At 47.1% G+C, this 10128-nt stretch overlaps 1 long non-coding RNA gene across 7 annotated transcripts; it reads right to left on the reverse strand.

Annotated features, from left to right (window-relative positions):
• Positions 1–33: 33 nt before the first annotated feature.
• Positions 34–5033, reverse strand: LOC124232420 (uncharacterized). Of its 7 annotated transcripts, none has more exons than XR_006886841.1 (8): positions 4995–5033; positions 4519–4869; positions 4292–4440; positions 4043–4187; positions 3056–3393; positions 2121–2298; positions 1311–1446; positions 34–193 (listed from the first exon to the last, which is right to left on the reverse strand). It is a non-coding gene; the product is annotated as an uncharacterized LOC124232420 (long non-coding RNA). The 7 variants fall into 7 exon arrangements; XR_006886844.1 differs by having other exon boundaries at positions 3056–3161; positions 3297–4187; XR_006886840.1 differs by having other exon boundaries at positions 3056–3114; positions 3203–4187.
• Positions 5034–10128: the final 5095 nt, after the last annotated feature.

The following is a 10128-nucleotide window of genomic DNA, read 5'->3' on the forward strand; positions in this document are numbered from 1 at the left end:
AAAAGGACGGATTAACTTGCCTCTTTGTTTCTCCAGCTGGCCAGGACACAGTCAGTAGCTGTGACACCAGCTGTTTCCTGTGGAGACTTTGGCAGTGTTGAGGGCTTGGAGCCAACATGGAGTCCAAGCATTGGTTCTGAGAGGCTGCAATCTGGCTGAGGTTCAGGGTCGTGGGTCAGGACAGGTCATCCAGCTGTCGGAAAAAGCAGAAGGCGGTCCAGGAAAACCACTGAGGTCATCTCTGGGTAGCACTGGCCACTTCCTCCAAGGAATCCACCACCACTACACTTCTCATGACTTCCTGGTGCTAGACCGAGAGCTCCGGGAAGTTGGGATAATTTTGATTCATCTCTGCGTTCATGACCCCTAGCACCGAGTCAAGCACTCGAGGAGGCTCTCAGCAACATTTGTGCAACGGATTGAACAAAAGCGGCTGCAAGTCGTCAGTCATCTCAACAACACTCCTGTCCCCGATGTCCTGTCAGGGATGCTCTGCTTTCTCCCAAGATGTAGCAAATCACCTTGCTTAGGATGGGGTCTGCCCTACACTCTCCATGTCTGAGGACACTCACCTGTGGTGAGCTCTGATGAAGAACGGATTGCCCTGAGGGATTCCTGACAATGGTTCACTCTGTCATTAGGAAGAGATGGCCTTGGCCTACCCTCCCATCATCTGGGCTGCCGCAACTCCCCAGTTGAGGAGACCTAGCATTTTGTTGAAACCATCTGTTCGTGTTCTTCCTCTCACTGCTTTGATTTCCTTAGGGAAATATTACCAATAGGCGAACTCCCAGTCCTTATCACAGCATAAGGAAAATGAGGCACTCAACAAATATTTAAGAGATATTGTGGCTAAAGCTTTATTCAACTATAAATGCAAAAGAATATTACTATCACTGCTTCAGATGCAAGGGTCCCATTATCCTGGCCCCTCCTGACTCGAGGGCACAAGTGCTTAAGGTAAGAATGAACATCTCCAACCCTTCTCCAAACACCATTTATCCCTCTAAGCCCACATTTACTTGGAGGGCGTCCACTGTGAGGGCAGCATTGAGGTCAGGGCCGGGGGGTCTGGCGAAGAGCCTCGGGGGTGCCACCCTCCTCCTCTTGGAATTGGTGCTCCCCAGCAGGAGAAACCAAACCTGATCCATCCTTGGGTGTCCCTGGCTGTTGCACAGGTTCCCTGTGGAGTAAGTTACTCTCCCAGTCCTCACTGCTCAGCTTAGGTTGCTCCTTGAGGAGTGGAGGATGCTGTACTCATTCCTCAGTGTCCCTTGATTTCTCTGAACTCAACTTGTCCTTATTCTCACCTCCTTTGCCAACCACCTCCTCCACCAGCACCTTAATCTTCTTTGGGTTATCATCATCCTCCAAGCCTGCTGACTTTCTTTCTTCCATCTGCTCCCTCAATTCTGTGTTTTCAAGATGTGGTCTCAGCTCAGGCTCCTACAGGAGACACACAGAGAAGGGACCAAGGCCAGGTCTCACCCGCAGTTCCCAGGGCACATTCAACACGCATCGCAGTCTCCCATGCACTCAGAGAAAACTGAACAGGAAGGGACATTGGAGAATTTGACTAACAACCTTATCTTACCGATGGGGAAAGTGAGGCCCGGAGGGAATAGGGGATTTTCCCACACTCCCTCAACGCTTGACAACAGCAGAGCCCCCACGTAAGCCTTGGCCACAAGCTTCCCGTCCAGAGTGCCTGCCACACCCTCCAGGAACCCACGGCTGAATTTCAGGAGCCAATGGATCAAACATGAGGATTTCCACTCTTCAAACAAAAACGGCTGAAGATCCTTTCCAGGGACAAATCTTTTACCACAGTTCTTTAGTCCTATTATTAACATTCAGTCAGTTTTCACACCTGGCTGACACCATGGGACCAAGGAACACAGAAATATTAAATAAAATTTATCACAGCCAAAATTAAAATCTATTTATATGATTATCTGTAAAATGTCTGGCTCTCGTGCCGGAAGCTCATCTTCCAGAGAGCGGGCACTCTGTCCACCCGTTCGCCCCATCTCCCCAGTGCCTCCACAAGGGCCTGACAGAGAAGCCATTCAGTAAATATTTATCAAATGGGTAAATAACAGTTTCCAAGAATAACTAACCCTCCCTGATGCCTTCTACTCCAATCACATTTCCACTCAAATCCTATTCCAGGTGTGAGCGGAAGCAATAAAGGCACAGCCTGAGGAAAGGCAGCGGAAGATTCAAACACCAGCTCCACCGTGGACCACACATGCTTCAGTGGATGATTTCATTGCCTGCTTTGAGCACGTCTATCCCCTGTACAATAGAGAAGAATGTATAATGTAAAGTACAGAAGCTGCATTGACCACTACAGTTTTGGATGATTGAACGTGATATCAAGCAGCAGACAGGGCTCTAACCCCTGGGCACCAGCTGCAGAGCTAAAGAACCCCTACGTCAGAGTCAACGCGGTGCTTGTTCAAAACTTATGGGGACAAGGCCCAAGAAACTACATTTCAGACAAAAATTCCAAGGAGATTCTCATACAAGGAAAAAGCCTCATCATTTAAAAATTTTAAAAAGCCTAGGATGGAGACTCTGAGACTCCCATTGGTAAGAAGAATGACTCAGCTTTGAGCACAGCAAGTCCCTTGTCCAAGGTCACTTTTCAATGGGAAACGTCCCCGTGTCCAGGAAGAGTTCCTAAGTGATGTGGGACGCAAAGAGGACTCTGCTTCCCAGTCTGGACTTTTAGTGTCTCCCTTGTCCTTTGATTTTCTCCTCTGCTCTGATCACTGGGGGATGTCAGCCCTCATAGAGGTCATTTCTTGATGAAGACCTCTGTTATTTTAGCCTCCTCTTGGAGAAACATATGGCAGAGGTCAATTCTGGGGCTCCACAGAGCTAGGGTTTCTCCTAAGCCACCTAGGTGAGCTGAAAGATGCCGTGACTGCTAGAAATCATATTAATAAAGAGGGACAGGGATAAACAGGGGATCATGAGGGCAGCCTCCCAGGTGACATAGAACCACAACATGATCAATATCAGACCTACTCAGGTGGGGAGGACATACCGACCAATTCTGTCAGCAGAGAGCACAGCCACATCATTCTAGAATGCTGATCCACAGAACTGTGAGACAACAAATGTGTGATGTTTCACACCACTCTTTCTGTAATCTGTTAACATGCATCAATAAGGAACTAATTCAGATACTTACCTCTACTCTCCTGACTTTTCAATTTTCAGAAACATGTATGCTAATCCCTATAAAGCAAAAAAATCAAAGACCACAGTAGAAATGGTGTGCTCACTTCAGGTGACTATTCCTAAGCCCTTGTAATGGGAACACACTATGAAGGGTATTTCAGGCACTGGACGAACGTCTCTTTCACGTTACCAAGCAGACCTCTAAAAGGATAAAGAGGATACAACACTTAACTCCACGAAACATTGTCTACGAATCCATCAGCTGTCTCTGTTTCCTACCGCAGATTATGTTTAGCTCCTTGTTCTCCTGAACTCACCAGACAAGGTGTTATAGCAAATGCCAGTTACCAGCATGGGCGAACCAATTCAAGGAGAGCAAGAGAGCCGCCGCTAGAGTAAGTTCCCCAGACAAAGTCCTTTGAATGCAACCTCCCCACTTATTTGGACTGGGAATACAGAAAACATCTATCTTTTAAAGTCTCATTCTAATGAAAATTCAAACGTCTCTGTTTACCAATTTGTATTTTTCTCAAGCCCCATCGTGGAAACCTCACTTTTCAGAATGACTGAGTTCCCAATTGCTCGAGCCTGGCCTCTCTGTCAAGGGAAGTTAGGTAAGCCCAACCTCAAACCTCTCCTGTGAACCAGCCCCTCACCCTCAAAATCCAGAACAGCGTGTGAACCCACAGGCAGTAGCATCCAACAAGTAAGAGGGATATGTTTGCACTGCTCTTGGCCCAGATCATCTGAGAGAACACAGCAGTCAGAAAACAGAAGAGCATAGAGAAAAATCATATTGATTTCAGCTTTTCCAGGATGTCAGATAAGTTATGCCAATGAGTGTACTTACTGGGTAAATCTCTCAATAAGGGGTTAATTGTTGGCAAAAATAAGTGATAGGTGTTGGCAAAAATAAATGCTATCCAGTGTTGGCAAGAGGGTGGAGACAAGAATATTCTCCTAAATGATTCGGAATACGAATTGGTAAAGCTTCGCTGCAAGGTCATAGGGCAGGAATAAACAAAAATTAGGTATGTACAAACATATTTCTAAACTGAGCAATTCTCTTTCCAGGAGTATATACTAGAGAAACACTTACACAGGCGGTGATGGAGATGTATAAATACAGATATACAGACGTCCACTGCAGCATTGTTTGTAAAAATAGACACTGGAACCAATTTCATGTTCCTCAGTTGGAGAACCTTGACTCGTCATGCTCCATCCGCACCCTGAAAGGGCCCGCAGCTGTTCAAAAGAACAAGGCAGATCAAAGAAATGCTGATAGGGAGGGAAGGTAAGAGCTACTATGTGCTGAGTACTCACTATGTGCCAGGCTCTGGGCTCCATGCTTCACCTGCACGTCTCCTGTAAACCTGGGACAAACCATGCAGGAAGAACTCCTATCCGACACATGTTAAAAGGAGAAATCGAGCCACAGACAAGTCAAGAAACTTCGTCAAAGTCACACTGTTACCCAGCCAGGTTTGCCCCTACAGCTTGTGAGACTGGAGTGTTCTGCCTTCTTCTCTATTTTAGGGATTTCCAGTGAGAGAGAAAATACCAGCTTCTGCTGCTCAGCTGCACTGCTCTGACACACAGCCTGACTGTTTAGTTCTCCTGTCGGAAATCACCTCAGACGTAGAACATCAGCCTCACACAAGATTACTCCGAAATCTAGATAAAAATGAGACAAAACAATGCTGCCTCATAATTCTGTCCAGGCACAGACAAAGGCAAGGTCACTGTGCAATCTACAACATCCCAAATATCCTCCTCTTTCCATAGGAAATGACTGTTACCTCTTTACTCCAATCATAGAACTGCCCGTGCGGACCACACTATTCACTAGGGGGCACACTCTGCTTCCTCCCATCCTCCCCAAATCACCCAACCGAAGCCCAAGTCCTTTCATAGGTTAGACCACGGGGTGTGTTTTTTCTGGCTGCAAGGAATAAAAAATGCAACTTGTCCAATGAGACGTGTGTTCCCGATGATTTAACTTAAGGGTATTGACATCAGGTTTCCAGAAACGAGCAGCTGTAAAAACCCAGCCTCGGGAAGAAAGATTATTCAGTCTGTAAGAAACATAGGCTCTGGAACTCCAAAACTTGCTTTTACCCCTAAAACAAAATTCTTTCTACCAAAACCCTTCAGTAACCAACATGAACCTTGCAAGTTCAAGCAGGATTTTTCCACGTCTGATTTAAAGTACGGAGATTAAGGATAAGGTTAAGAGACAAGCTAGTTAAGAGACAATGTGCAGCCCAAGCATATCTGAAAAGAACCTGGAGTCGGTCAAAACCCAGTATGACCAACTGGGCTTGAACCACCAACCCTTCAGTTAACAGATGAAGGAGCTCATGGATTACCCCGCTGAAGGCAGGCCCTGATCCTCTAGACAACGTCTCTCTAGCCCCAAGCTTCCTCAGCCAGGGCTCTTCTGCCTTGGCACACTTGGCCAGCTCCAGAGAAAGAGCCCAAGAATCCTGTGGACATATCTGTAGCTACCATAACGTGATATCATAAGAATTGGAATTTTTTCTTGGTGACAAAGTTACAGTACTCTCATGTACCCACATTCAAAAGGAAGTGATTTCACTCACATGTGGGAGATAAACTAACAAACTCATGGATACAGAGAACAGACTCTTGGTTACCAGAGGGGAAGAGGATGGAGAGAGGGCGAAAAGGGTAAAGGGGCACGTGTGTATGGTAACGGACGGCGACTAGGCTTTCGGTGGTGAACACGATGCAGTCTATACAGAAGTCAAAATATAATGATGTACACCTGGAATTTACATGATGTTATAAACTAATGTTACCACAATAAAACAATTAATTAAATTGTGTTAATTTCTTAAAGAGATTAGTCAAAATAAAGATGTCATTATCCCACCCAGTTTAAATAGTGTTTTAGAATGTTTTTCTCTGGATCCTGTAGCAAAGGCCTTTACCTGGCTTTGGTGCCCAGCAGCCGAGGCCAAAGGCATGGAGGACTTGGCATGCTCTGTGGGGTCTCCTGCCACAAAGGTGTGTGGCCCTTCCCTCCCTGCCTCTTCCCACTAAACTGTGGGATGCTGCTCCCAATTCCTTCTCCGTGGTGAGCTTGTGACTGTGCTAACTGCTCTTTGTTCCTGGAAATCCTGTTCCTCAAACCTGGACTTACCAGACCCGCCTTTTGCGAGTAGCTTTCTTCCCCTTTTAGTCCCTTAAAATTTTTGCTCTGATCTCTAGCATACGTCCTCGGCATGATCCTGCAAATCTTTGTTGTTGTTGTTCTCACGCTACTATTGTGCTTTTCATTTTCAAGAGCTCGAGCCCGTTTTCAAAGTTTATCTCTGGATGAAGAGAAAACAACGGACACGAGGCCTTACCTTTCACAGGCAGCCTAAACCTGGAGGGTGAGGACGTCACTTCCTGTTATGTCTGCTGACCGCCATTGGCTGGGAGGGTAGAGTGGGCGGGGAAGTTGTGCGCAGGGGGCGGGGCATGGGCCGGAAGGAAATAACGCCGGCGCTGTCCTGCGTGGGGCGTGTCTCATGTGGATGACGCGGCTCCGGGGCCAGCTCTTTAGACGTCCGTTACTCCTGCTCTAGGAGACTTCCTGAGCCACTGGGACCGAGTCAAGGACTGTTGCATGAATTTGAGTGCAAGTTCTGTGTAGAGGAGCTCTGGGGGGCTACAGGGGGCAGGGCGCTGGGGGTGGTTCTAGAGAAGGTGAGTGGACGGCGTAGGGAATATAAGGCTATGCCAGGCGGGAGAAGGCAAGTTTTCAAATTCCCCAGATATCCCCCAAATGGCTGTGCTTCCTCAGGGTAAGCTGGTTCGATTATCCCTCATATTTTCTTCTCTCTGCCATTTTCCTGACTCTACCACATTGACTTTGTAATATGTGGGGGGGAGTTATGGTGTATGGGTTTTATTCTATTTGGGAGTCCAGGAGAGCTGCCTTGATCCCGAGCTTCTAGCTCCGTTTTCTACTTTTTGGTTCTTCCCCATCTGTTCTTCCTTCCTTTCAAATTTACCACTCTAGCTCTTCCGCTGACTCCCTGCTGTGGACAGTGAGGTTCTCTCCTGTATGTCGCGCGAAGCCTACCACAGACTTTAAAGGAGGAACAGCCTTGGCCAGGTCCATTGTCTCCACTGTCTGCTGCTTTGCGACTGTTGGCGTCAGCTGTTGTTTTTCCCTTTGTTGTCGCTCCGTGAGGGAGTGCGTGTGTGTTTCTCCCATGTGCTTCCACGGAGGGTGAGCTTTTGGGGACACCTGAGAAAGTGGCTGCTGGGAACCTCAGGCCATCTTCTGTAGGTTCTGCCTCTTCTCTGGCTGTATGTTCTTTCCCAGGTTGTTGACTTCTGTTGGAGGCCACCATCCCCTCACCTCTGCGTTTGGGCATTGCTTGTCTAAGGGCTCTGAGATATTTGGAATGTTCTGGCAATCCTGCCCTTGAGGAGCTCTGCTCAACGGGCCCACATAATCCCTGGGGGTAACTGGGAAGTTCCCTTCTCTGCCATGGTTATCACACACACTTCCTGCTTTGAAAGCCTCCTCGAGTTAGGAAAATTCTCTATTCCTACCTCTACCCCAAAAAGCTTGGCACTTCATTCCATGGCTCTAGAATGGACTGGGTTCCAAGCTCCTCAGAGATACCGCTGTTGGTCCAGGGACAATAGGTCAGGGCTGTGGTTGCCAGCATTGTCTCTGTCAGACGTGGCCTCCTCCAGTCCTGGTGCCACCACTGGTCTGGTTGGGACAAGGGGCTACATCCTATGATTTCCTCGTGGGTCACGTGGCTGTAATGGTGCCCCACACCTCACAGTGTTGTGCAGATGAAGATAACCCAACTGCTCACTTAGCATAGTTTGTGCTTCCTGGCATGATGTACAGTGACAGAATGATATTTTTTCTTTAATTGTGTAACACAATATGCAGAAGGCTGCATAAAACATAAATGTATGGCTATAAGTTAACATAGCCCCCACCTAGATCAATACCTAGAACGTACGAGGCTTCCAGAAGCTTCCCAGATGCCTCTTCCTTGTCACATCTCCCTCCTTGGCCTTAGCAGTAACCTCAATCTTATCTTCGTGATGTTTCATTCTTTGTTCACGTATTTTATAATTTTGTTTATTACACACTCCTCACAGGTCTGGATTTTAATCTGTAATCATATAGCATATATTCTCTCATGCCTGGCTTTGTTCACTAAGAATTATGGATTTAACAATCATCAGTGATTCTTCCATTGTGGTTGCTAATGAAATAGACCACAATTTAGTTACCCATTCTATTGATGGTGGACATTTTGGTTGTTTACAGTCTGTGGATCTTTCACACAACAAGGCTATGGTCCTTCTTGTGCAGGTGTCCTGGGCACGGTAGATTACACAACAAAGAGTGGAATTCTGGGGTCCTGTGTTATGCCTACCCAAGACTTCTGAGGAAGAAAAGAAAAAAGAAAAGAAAATGTATAAAGCAAAGCATGCAGATTATCCAATTCATATGAATGGAATAAAACAAAACTGAATGCAGGTGATGTATTGGATATACAGATGGAAGCTTACATGTTAAAGTACTCATCAGTGTGTTTTCTGTGTCCCTTCTCCCCGCTCATTCAAGGTTGATGTCTTCACAGATCCAACTGGAATGAACTGGGATGGCTGGATTCAGTTCAGCAGTGGGACCCATGACTCCATGAGGAGACCTGGCCCACACTTCCTTTTCTCCTGGGAGGTGTTTATGCTTCGGACTCTCCAGAACTACAAGACAAAGCTTGGCAAGTAAAGGCCTGGAGAGCCAGTGGTTGGGAGGGGACAGTCCTGCTCTGGGTGAAGGACTTGGGCCTAAGCCTGGGGAGACTGAGTGGAAAAGGAAAGAATCCTCAGGATCAGGGCGTGGGAGGAGGAATGAGAGGCTGCTCCTGTGGGTAGAAGGGAGGCTGGAGGAGGAGAGACCAGAGTCGGGGGTGTGTGTGCAGAATCTGGTAAGGGGGAGTTCCAGAGAGACAGGGGCTGCCATTCTGGGGCCAGGGAATTGCATCTCCTTGGTATTGAGCTCTCCATCCTCTTCTGCTTCCTCTTCCTTTCACCCCTCCTCCTCCTCCTCTGCCCTCCTACTCTTCCCACATCCTCCCCCTCCCCCTCTCCCCCTCCTCCTCCATCTCATGATGGCAAACAGGGGGCCATAGGGATCCACGCCAGAGGCACAGGAAAATGTTTGAATTTATTTTAAAATCAGATGAAAAGCAGTGTTCTTTTAGGTCAAAGACAATGTTTTCACATATAATAGTAATAATACATTTTTTTTATACCAACAGTGGTAGAATATACTTTTTAATGGTTTATGCATGAAGGGACCCATGAAGACAAAGTGCCCAGGGCCCTCAAAAGTTATAATGTGAATTATGTACTTGGTGTGCATGTATAGTGAATTTTACCTGAAAGTAAAGACCTATACAGCAAACCAAACAAGGGAGAAGGACTCAGCAGTTGTAGTGCAAGTCCTTTGTCCCTGGTGGCTTCTGGCAGGAAGCTTCGCTCCTTCAGAGAAGGGATCCTACCAGGAGGGCCCAGAGTAGATTCCTCCATCTGAACCTTTAGCTCCTTCTGTCCAGCTCTGGTTTATCTCTTCTCCTCTTACTGCTGGAGGTTCTCAGCACTCAGGGGAGGATTTCTGTTGTTGTTGTTGTTGAGGAAGATTGGCCCTGAGGTTACCTCCATTGCCAATCTTCCTCATATTGCTTAAGGAAGATTCAGCGTGAGCTTAACATCTGTGCCAGTCTTCCTCTGTTTTGTCTGTGGGGTGCTTCCATAGCATGGCCTGATGAGTGATGTGTATGTCTGCACCCAGCATCCAAACCTGTGAACCCCGGGCAGATGAAACAGAGCATGCGAACTTAACCACTACGCCACCGGGCTGGCCGCCAGAATATTTTC

The sequence above is a fragment of the Equus quagga genome, unplaced genomic scaffold, assembly GCF_021613505.1.
Source record: "Equus quagga isolate Etosha38 unplaced genomic scaffold, UCLA_HA_Equagga_1.0 HiC_scaffold_5887_RagTag, whole genome shotgun sequence".
Lineage (NCBI taxonomy): Eukaryota > Metazoa > Chordata > Mammalia > Perissodactyla > Equidae > Equus > Equus quagga.